Source organism: Physeter macrocephalus, chromosome 5 (assembly GCF_002837175.3).
Source record: "Physeter macrocephalus isolate SW-GA chromosome 5, ASM283717v5, whole genome shotgun sequence".
NCBI lineage: Eukaryota > Metazoa > Chordata > Mammalia > Artiodactyla > Physeteridae > Physeter > Physeter macrocephalus.
The window spans coordinates 9,067,404-9,076,965 of record NC_041218.1 but is presented as its reverse complement, the minus strand read 5'-3'; the positions used below and the strand labels follow the sequence as shown (position 1 = coordinate 9,076,965).

The window sequence follows — 9,562 nt, the reverse complement described above, 5'->3', positions numbered from 1 at the left end:
GCACGAACCCGCGTGCCCTGCATCGGCAGGCGGACTCTCAACCACTGCGCCACCAGGGAAGCCCGATCAGATTATTTTTAATAATAAAAGTTATATATAGTCAAATGTTACTTAGCAATGGTATAAGTAACATCTCCCCTGATGTTAATAAAATAGATCAACCAAAACTTGGATCATAACTGTTAGTTTAAAGGCAGTAAGAAATTTAAAACAACTTGATGAAAAATTCAACATAATAGTTTGTATTTCATTTCAACTTTCTTTGTAAATGAAATTAATGGACATTGCGTCTAATCTCACTGCCTATGTAAAATTCCCCTATAAAGAAATTCTTATTATGCAGCTTTCACTTGAGTATCCCCGGTAATGGAAAGGTCACTACTTCTTGTGATAATCCATTCTAGTGTTGGTGTTATTTTGATGTTTTAAAAATTGTTACTTTGAAATCTGACTATTTATAACTTTAACTTTCCTTTCCTAATACCATCACCTGAAATAACACACACAAAGAGTCTGTTTTCTCCCAGTCATAGTATTTCCAGGACATTTAAAAAATAAGATCATACATCATTTACACTATTTGGTAAGTACATTTAAAAATTACGGTCATATTACGGTTCAAGATTTTCTAATCAAATATAATTATTATTTTTCATTAGACTTGTGTACAAGTTTCACTTTTACATCCTGGCCCAGGCTTACCTCCTGTGAAGATTTACTCTTTGTGATGAGAATGGAAATTGCTCTGTGTCTTCCATTTAGAAGAGAAAGCTCATCAAACTTAATTTTGGGTTTACATTAGTTTCAACTCCTATCTAGCCTTAATGCAGTTAATGGGGCAATACAGTTCTTGTGTGTAGGTTTCATTTTTCTTCTCTCTTACAGCACAATCCTAAGGTAAAAATTGACATTTTCAAAAACAAATTGACATTCTTAAATCAAAGATCTTAATACATAATTGACCTATAAAATTCCCTGAAAATATTTTATATTTTTGAAAAGTACGTGAAACTAAACTTGCCCTGCAGTGTCTATTTCTCGCAACTCAGATACAGCCTCTGAAGTGATGAATATGTAAACAGAGGCCTCAATAGATGAATTTGCTTTTATTTTTTCCTAATTGCAAGAAATTTACTGATTCTAATGATGCAATTCATATCTGGATATTTTCAACGTTGTAAAGAGACCTCCGTGCAAATTTTCTTCGTGTAGTATGATGGACGCTTGAAGGAACAATCATATTTAATAAGGAAACTTTTGTTCTCCCAGCAAAATATTTGTTTCAGATTCTTAAAATCAGTTTAATATTCAATTTTCTTTTTTTTTTAAATTTTTGGCTGCGTTGGGTCTTCGTTGCTGCACGCAGGCTTTCTCTAGTTGCGGCGAGCGAGGGCTACTCTTTGTTGCGGCGCGCGGGCTTCTCATTGTGGTGGCTTCTCTAGTTGCAGAGCACGGGCTCTAGGCACGCGGGCTTCAGTAGTTGGGGCTCGCAGGCGCTAGAGCGTAGGCTCAGTAGTTGTGACGCACGGGCTTAGTTGCTCCGAGGCATGTGGGATCTTCCCGGACCAGGGCTCGAACCCGTGTCGCCTGAATTGGCAGGCGGATTCTTAACTGTGTCACCGGGGAAGTCCCCAGTTTTCTTCCTTGGTCACGTTCCAAAATGAAAAGAATTTATGGTATAATGAGTAATCTGTGGACAGACAAATATAATCGAGAGTATTGAGTTAAAAGGTAAAATCTTCATTTAGTTTAAGCAAAATATTAATTTCAAAAAGATGAGTTAAAAGTAAATAATTTTTATACATAAAGCATATATACTTTTGGAATGTTTTGTATTGTTACATCACTGGGAAACTTTACATCTCTAGTCTTTTAAATAGTAGAAGTTGGAAATTAAGTTATTCCTTCATATTCTGTTACAAAGCATGAGCGTCTTTGGTCCCTTCAAAGCAATATTGTAAGATTAAGTCCTCTTATCATTGTAGGTACTCTCTTTGAACATTCTTAGTTTTTTAATTGTTTTTTTGAAAATGTCAAGCCCATGAAGTTGAGCACCTTTTAGATGTTTTATAGCGTATTGTCCTTTTCTGTGAACTGCCTGTTAAGGTTCCTTGCCCATTTTTAAAATTGGGTTGTCTGAATGTGTCTTATTGATTTGTGGGACTTGTTTATACACCTTGGATATGAGCATTTTCCTTGTTATATGTTTGGAAATACCTTCCCCCAATCCATGTTAGCCATTTCACCCTCTTATTAATGTCTTTTGATAATAATCTCTAATTTTAACATAATCTAATTTATCCATCTTTTCCTATCTAGCTAGTGCTTTTGAGTCCTGTTTAAGAAATATTTCCCAACCCCAAGAATATAATGTTATTCTCTTAATTCATCGTCTACAAGCTTCAGTGTTCTACTTTTCACAATTAAATCTAAACATTTTTAGCTTGATCTCAGTATAGTATAAGGCAGGGCTACATTTCCCTTTTTTTCATGTGGATATGCAATTGACCCTGAATATATTATTGAAAAAATACCTCCTTTCTCTATTTTCCTATGCTACCTTTGTCACAAATTAAGTTGCTGATACACACATGTATACATGTAGTTTTGTTTCAGGGATCTATATTTTATTTGGCCTATTTGTCTATCCTTGCACGCATAAAATTTTGTCTTAATGTACAGTAGTTTTATAATAAGTCTTGGTATCAACAGAATGAAGGTAGTTATCAAGAAAATGCAAATTAAACCTGCAATGAGCCAGAATGTCTAAACTAAATTTAAAACACAACAAAAAAGAAGGCTAACTATGCCAAGTTTTGGCAAAGATGTGGAACAGCAGAAACACTTGTGACACTACTGGAGTGTATTGGGCGAGGGGGATAAAAATCAGTTCAACTACTTTGGAAAATTGTTGGCAAAATAGACTAAATTTTAAAAATACAAACATTTTTCGACACACAATTCCACTCCTGGGCATATACCCAACAGAAAAGCACAAAGAGGTGCTGAAAAACATGAACAAAAATGTTGATGGCAGTATTATTCCTAACAGCTCCAAACTGGAGATATACACATGTTCAACACTACCCTAGGATAATGGATCAATAAAGAGCAGTACATTACACAATGTAGTATTAGGCAGCAAAGAAAATGAAGAGTCTACTGCTAAACACAATGCCATGGATGAATCTCTGGAGCAGTTCACTGGGGAGGAGGGAGGTGACCATGTTCGGAAAAGGACACAATGAGAACGTCTGTGTCGCTGGCAATGGTCTCCTTATAGATCTGGGTGATGATTATATGGGTGTGTTCATTTTGTGATAATTCCTAATACTAGATGCTTGTGATTTCTTTTTCTATTTATGTGTAAAGCCTTAATTAAAATGTATCAAAACGTTTGAATGCAGTACTGCAAATATAGTATCATAGTTAGATGCCATAATTTTAACACTGCATTACCCATAAAGTAAATTAAGGTTGCATAATTATTTCTAAGCATTATGCACCTTAATTATGAAGTTGATAATGCATTTGTTCAAAATGGGCATTTTAGGTTATCATTGGTGTTAAAACAAATTTTGCTAGGAGAAGCTCAGATTTCCAGCCAGTCAAACATTTAACATCATAATTCAGCTAGTTACCGTATTAGGTCTCTTTTCCAGCTTTATGTAACTGACAAATTTCATAAGCATGTCTTCCATGTCTTAGATAATAAAAATATTAAAAATGACAGTATACAGAACGAAAGCCTGTGGCATACCGTTAGGACCTAGCTTCAAGTTGACACAGTCCTTAATCAGCATATTTGGGGCATAATTATTAACCATTTTTGAATTTACCTAAAACTGCTATGTCCCAGACCACATTTTACTATTTTATACTTATCAGAGATATTGCCAAATGCTTTGCTAAAGTTAACTTGGAGGTACAGCGATGAAATTTACTGTCTCCTATTAAACAAAAACGTGATCAAAACAGGAAATCCTTATAACCCACCAACACCACCCTCTGTATCACCAACCCCCCAGACCATTTCCCTTTTATTCTAAATGTTCATAATCCACACACCTGATTTGAAAGAAGAGCCTTCTTGTCTATTGTTTTTCTAAGTCCTTTGTTTTGAAATTTTATGTTCTGTTTGTTTTTTGGAGGGGGTGTTATTGTTTTTAGTTTGTTTTTAGCTACCTTTTCTTTTCTGGCAGCTCCTTTGATAAATATTCAAGGAAGCTAATGTTACATTTATGAGTAAAACCAGTCCTTTGAGATATAATCTGAATGTTTCAAAAAGTTAAAGCAGCTATGCTTCTCTCCTTATGTCCTAATTTGTCTCTGGAGGTAATTTCCTATACTCTGATAAAATCACATCTTTTTTCTTCTGTTTTGTTTCAAAATTAGCTTTTACACTCTTTTATTTTAGAATTATTTTATTAGTTTATTCCATATTTTAGGAATGATGGTGGCATGGCCGTTTTCCCTTCTCTAGCTCATGACAGACATTAATTAATGGCCATGGCTCTCTTTTCTGGCTACTTCCAATAACAAGTGTCTATACTTGGTTGAAGCATATTTATCCTACTTCAGATAGAACTCAGAATGCTATCTGGCCTGCAAGTCTCCTTTTCAATTTATTCTTTTCATCTGATACATATTTCTCAACCAGTCATTAAAGGTAGTTCTAGCCTTAATTGAATGTTTTTCTACCTTTTTCTGTTAAATTAGAATCGAAGCTTGTATTCTCTGGTGATGTTATAACCATCTGCTTCGGCATCAGGTTTATACAGGAGCCATTTATCACTGGAAAATAAACTCCAGGTCCTCTCTTGAACCACACAAGAAGTTTCTCTTTGCTCTCAGGGGTACTAATTTACAAATTACAAAGCGGAAATGTCTATCACAATTATAAGCTATCCCTGAGTTTAGAGTGTTGGTTTCATCCATTTCTCCAAGTTCTCTACTAGAATTCTTTGCTCAAGTAACCCCAGTAGGGTGGGCATCCAGAATGCAAACACTAGTATCTTTATAGTTCACACACACTCACCCGCACACATGCACACACACATATATGGAGGGAGAGAAATGTGTTTATGTGAGAGAGAGGAAAAAAAGAAGAGAGAGAGAAAGAGAGGGAGGGGTGGAGGGAGATGAAAGGGGAGAGGGAGAGAGAGAAAAAGAGGAAGAAAAAGGGGGTGAGGGAAGAGCCTCCTAGTGTTTAGGGAATAGTAGGTGTTCTATGTAAATACATATCTTTCAAGTCACTGTAACAATTTATTAGTTATCTAATTTGGTTCTATTATTTCTAGATGAGAGTTATTCTTAGATCATCTTAGAAGCTAAGAGTTTATGAATGTTCAGTATGTTCAGTATCTCCACCTCCTTTACCTCCTCTTCTACTTACCACTCAAAGCTCAAAGCTCAAAGGTAGTTCCTTTGAGCTACCACAATATCCACTGGGAACACTTTGGCCCTCTTTCTTATACTCTCCATGATATATTGGGGTAGCCCTTCTTCTCTCTTATATGCCATTTCCTGAGGTTTTTGTCATGAAAGAGGTATCATTCTTAATCCTTGGATCAGTAGAGGTTACACATGTCACAAGCCAAATGAACAAAGTCATCAGCCTCCCCAAATTACATTGCTAGAGAGATCAAAGGGAAACAAGAACCTTCTCATCCATCTTTCCACCATGTTCCTCATGAAAGCCTGACATTTGCCCTCTCCTTGAGGCTAATCACTATTCTCTCCACATATCCTTCTGCCAAGGAATAAGTTTTGACTTACATTTTCATTGCTTTTAGATTTTTTGCTTCCCTTAAAGTTGACAATAAATTCATTTTTTTATAGTAATGAGATGAATGGGATTAAGTAGTATGTTAATTGCTTCCTTATTGAAAAATTGTAATGTAGCAAAAAATGGGTAACTTGAGAAAATTTATTCTGGATTCTTTTTTTTTTTTTTGGAAAAACTAGTTAGGGGAAATATTCTAAATTTCATCAATCAATTGCACATATTTTTCTCATTTTATTCACAGTAATATTTGCTTGTTTACTTCAATGACCAAATCACCTTTTTAATAATGCACAGATAGAACTTTATGTGCAGTTGGATATAGAATTTTTCCAAAGTTTGGAATTATATATCTAACAGATAAGAAAATATATGTATGGTTTCTTGATGACTAGGTATATTGTCCATCTATGGCTTCTCCAAAATTTTACAGAATTCTCAGTAAAATAGACATGTGGATGATATATGAATATTGGAAATATTAGATGCTACAATAGGAAAAAAAAACAGCATAAAAATAACAAAGTACAAAGCAGGGGCCACTAACCCATATTGTTAGTGAGCAGATTATAAGGAAAGTGGCTCCAAGAAAATATTGTGAACTGGATTTCCCAGGATACAAATTCCAAAATGGAGAAGAGCATGTAGGAAATTTTTTAGGGAGTACCTTCAGGATGAAAACCTGTAGAAGAGAAGGGAAGGAAGCAGAAATAGGCAGAGGAAGTAGTTGAGATGCAATGCAATCTCAATGGAAGTTTCAACTAATTCCTTAGGGACCTCTGAGACCATAGTGACACTTAGTAGTTTTCCTAAGTTGGAACGAGGGTACTGGCCCTTTATAGCCCCTGGTTGGCCCATCCTTGCATCTGTACAGACCTAGGAAGGGATGTGACCTTGTGTAAAATGCCTCTTTTTTTTACCAAGGAAATTCCTGAAGGGGAATTACAGCTAACTACTGTGTTCTGACAGCACTCTAAATATCTGAAAGAATAAGTCCTCCAGTCATAAAAGAGAAGCAAAATGGCATATCACAGCATCCACTGCAGAGGTGATGTTTGGAGTGAACTTGCTGATCCTTGAAGGAAAAATAATAATCCCCCAGGATAAGTTGAGGGAGGATTTGTGTAGGTATAGAGGGTGTGTTCCAGGCATGTCTTTTGTGTGTGAAGGCGTGGGCCATTTATTTCTGGAGGCAATGAGGATCAATTGAAAAATATTGGTCTGGGAGTAAATATGATTAGATTTGTATTTTAGAAACATCATTCTTGTAGAAGTGTGGTTTGAAGAAATAGGAGAATGAAGACTGAGAAAGTAGTTATGAGGTCGTTATACACACTTTCTATAGAAAGCATGTATGTAGAGTAAATATACACACACACATTATATACATAAATCTTTTAAAAATGTTTTGGAAGTATAATTTAGATATAGTAAAATGCACAGATTTTTAAATTTCCTCTCTTTTCAGAAGTTGATCTTGGGCAGAGGTTGACACATTACAACCCTCCAGCCAGCCCCCTGTCTTTATTAATAAGGTTTTATTGGAACTCAGCCACACTCTTGTTTCTGGATCTTCTATGGCTGCTTCATGCTACAACAGCAGAGTTTAGTAGTTATAAGAGAGGTAGCATGGTCTGCAAAGCCTAAAATATTCATTGTTTAACCCCTTACAGAAAACGTTTGCAAACCCTTGATCTAGAATTAATGCTTCAGGTAATACTGTATCACTTCAAATGTAGCATAAGGAACAGAGTACGGTATATTTATTTCTTGCTTCCTACTCTTTGTGCTATTGTAGTCATACATTTTACTTCTACATCTGTTATAAACCCTCTAATTCATTGTTACTATTTTTGTTCTAAACAGTCAATTATCTTCTACAGAAATTTTAAAACATGAACAAATATTTTATATTTAGTGACATGTTTACCATTTCCAGCATTTATTTCTTCATGTAGATGTGAATTTCCGTATGGCCAATTTTCCTTGAAGCTAAAATTTTGCATTTCTTATACAGCATACCTATTGATGATGAATTCTCTCAGCGTTTGTCCTGAGCATCATTATGTTACTTTCATGTTTAAAGGATATTTTTGCTGGATGTAGAATTTTACATTGACACTTTCTTTTTCTTCTCATCATTTCAGATATGTTGCTCCCTTGTTCACTGGCTTGCATTGCTATTGTTGAGATGTTATTGCCCTCTGAACAGTTTTAAGATTTTCTCTTTGGCATTGTTCTTTTATCAGTTCTTTATGATGTGCCTTGGTGTGTTTTTCTTTGTATTTACTCTGCTTGGCATTCAATGAATTTCTCAGATATTTGGGTTCATATTTTTCAACTATTATTTCTTCAGATGTATCTTTTTCTGCCTCAGTCTCTACCCTTTCTGCTTTTCTTACTCCATTTGCATGATTGTTAAGGTATTTAATGTTATCCTACAGCTTACTGAAGTATTGTTCATTTTTAAGCCTTCTTACCCTGTCTGAGCTTTGGTTTGAAGGGTTTGTATGGACCTGTATTTAAGTATACTAATGTTTTCTTCTCAGTTTCTAATTTGCTGTTAAGCCCATCCAGTAAATGTTTTATTTTCAGGTATAATTTTTAGTTCAGAAATTTCCATTTTGCTCTCTTTTGTTGTTTCTTTTCTCCATTAAGGTTTCATATTTGTTTCATCAGTATCTATATGTTCTTGTTCAAATATGGAACAAATTTATAATCTCTGTTTTAAGGTCCTGATCTGCTCATTTCATCATCTCTGTCATTTTTCTGTCTATTTCTATTGACTGACTTTTCTGTGGTTATGAGTCACATTTTACTGCGTCCCCAAATATCTAATATTTTAAAAAATTTTGTACTGGATATTATGGATTCTATTTTGTTGAGTTTCTTTCATGTTTTCATGAAAGTTTCATGAAAAATAAACTCTCATGGTCTTCCTTAATGGAGTGTTGAGTTTCATTCAACCGAGGAGTTAATTTATTTGTGGGTCAGATTGATCTTTTTTCAGGCTTGTTACCAACCTTTGTTCAGATGTGTCCACAGTAGGATTAGATTAGAATCCTTATTTAGGATTAAATTATTCTACTCCCTTTCTGAGATCTCTACTGATTGCCTAGGTTTGTTCAAGTTTTCTCAATCTTATCCAGTCTGAAATCAGACTACTTACAGCCCTGTGAAGCCTCTGACTGTTGTTCATTTCAGATCTCCCCTTACCTGGTCTAGTGGAGTCTTGGTCTGCAAATACACAACTTAGTATTCATTCAGAGTCTGAACTGCAGAGACTCATTGGTGACCCTATGTACATTTCCAGAGCCCCTTCTCTGCACAGCTGCCCCCTCCCTGGTACTCTGTCCTATAAATTCCAGCTTCCTCAGGGGCTTTGATTCTGCTCTGTCTCCATCTCAGTGATGCTGCTGTGCCTGTTTGGAATAGTCTTCCATGTGCCATGATCTGGAGAGTGAACCAGGCAGAAAGCCAGGAAGCTGGCAGGGCTCACCTCATTTGTTTATCTTCTCTCATGGATCAGGGTCCAATACGCTCTGTTGGCCAATCCCTTAAAAGGGTAATTGTATACATTTTGTCAGTTTTGTAATTTTTTGTGGTGGGAGAGCTATTCTGTCATGGCTGAAAGCAGAAATAAGCCATATAAACATCATGAAATGAATGATATATCAGTGATGATTTACAAAATGATCTTTATTAGCATATTCCTCATAAAATAAATTATTTTCCTGTCAGCATTTAAATTCCTTATTTGAAAAGTGATGCACATGT

At 35.4% G+C, this 9,562-nt stretch overlaps 1 protein-coding gene across 1 annotated transcript in view; it reads left to right on the top strand.

Annotated features, from left to right (window-relative positions):
* Nucleotides 1-9,562, top strand: part of CNTNAP2 (contactin associated protein 2) — a 1,485,958-nt gene that overhangs the window by 49,769 nt on the left and 1,426,627 nt on the right. The window lies entirely within an intron of this gene.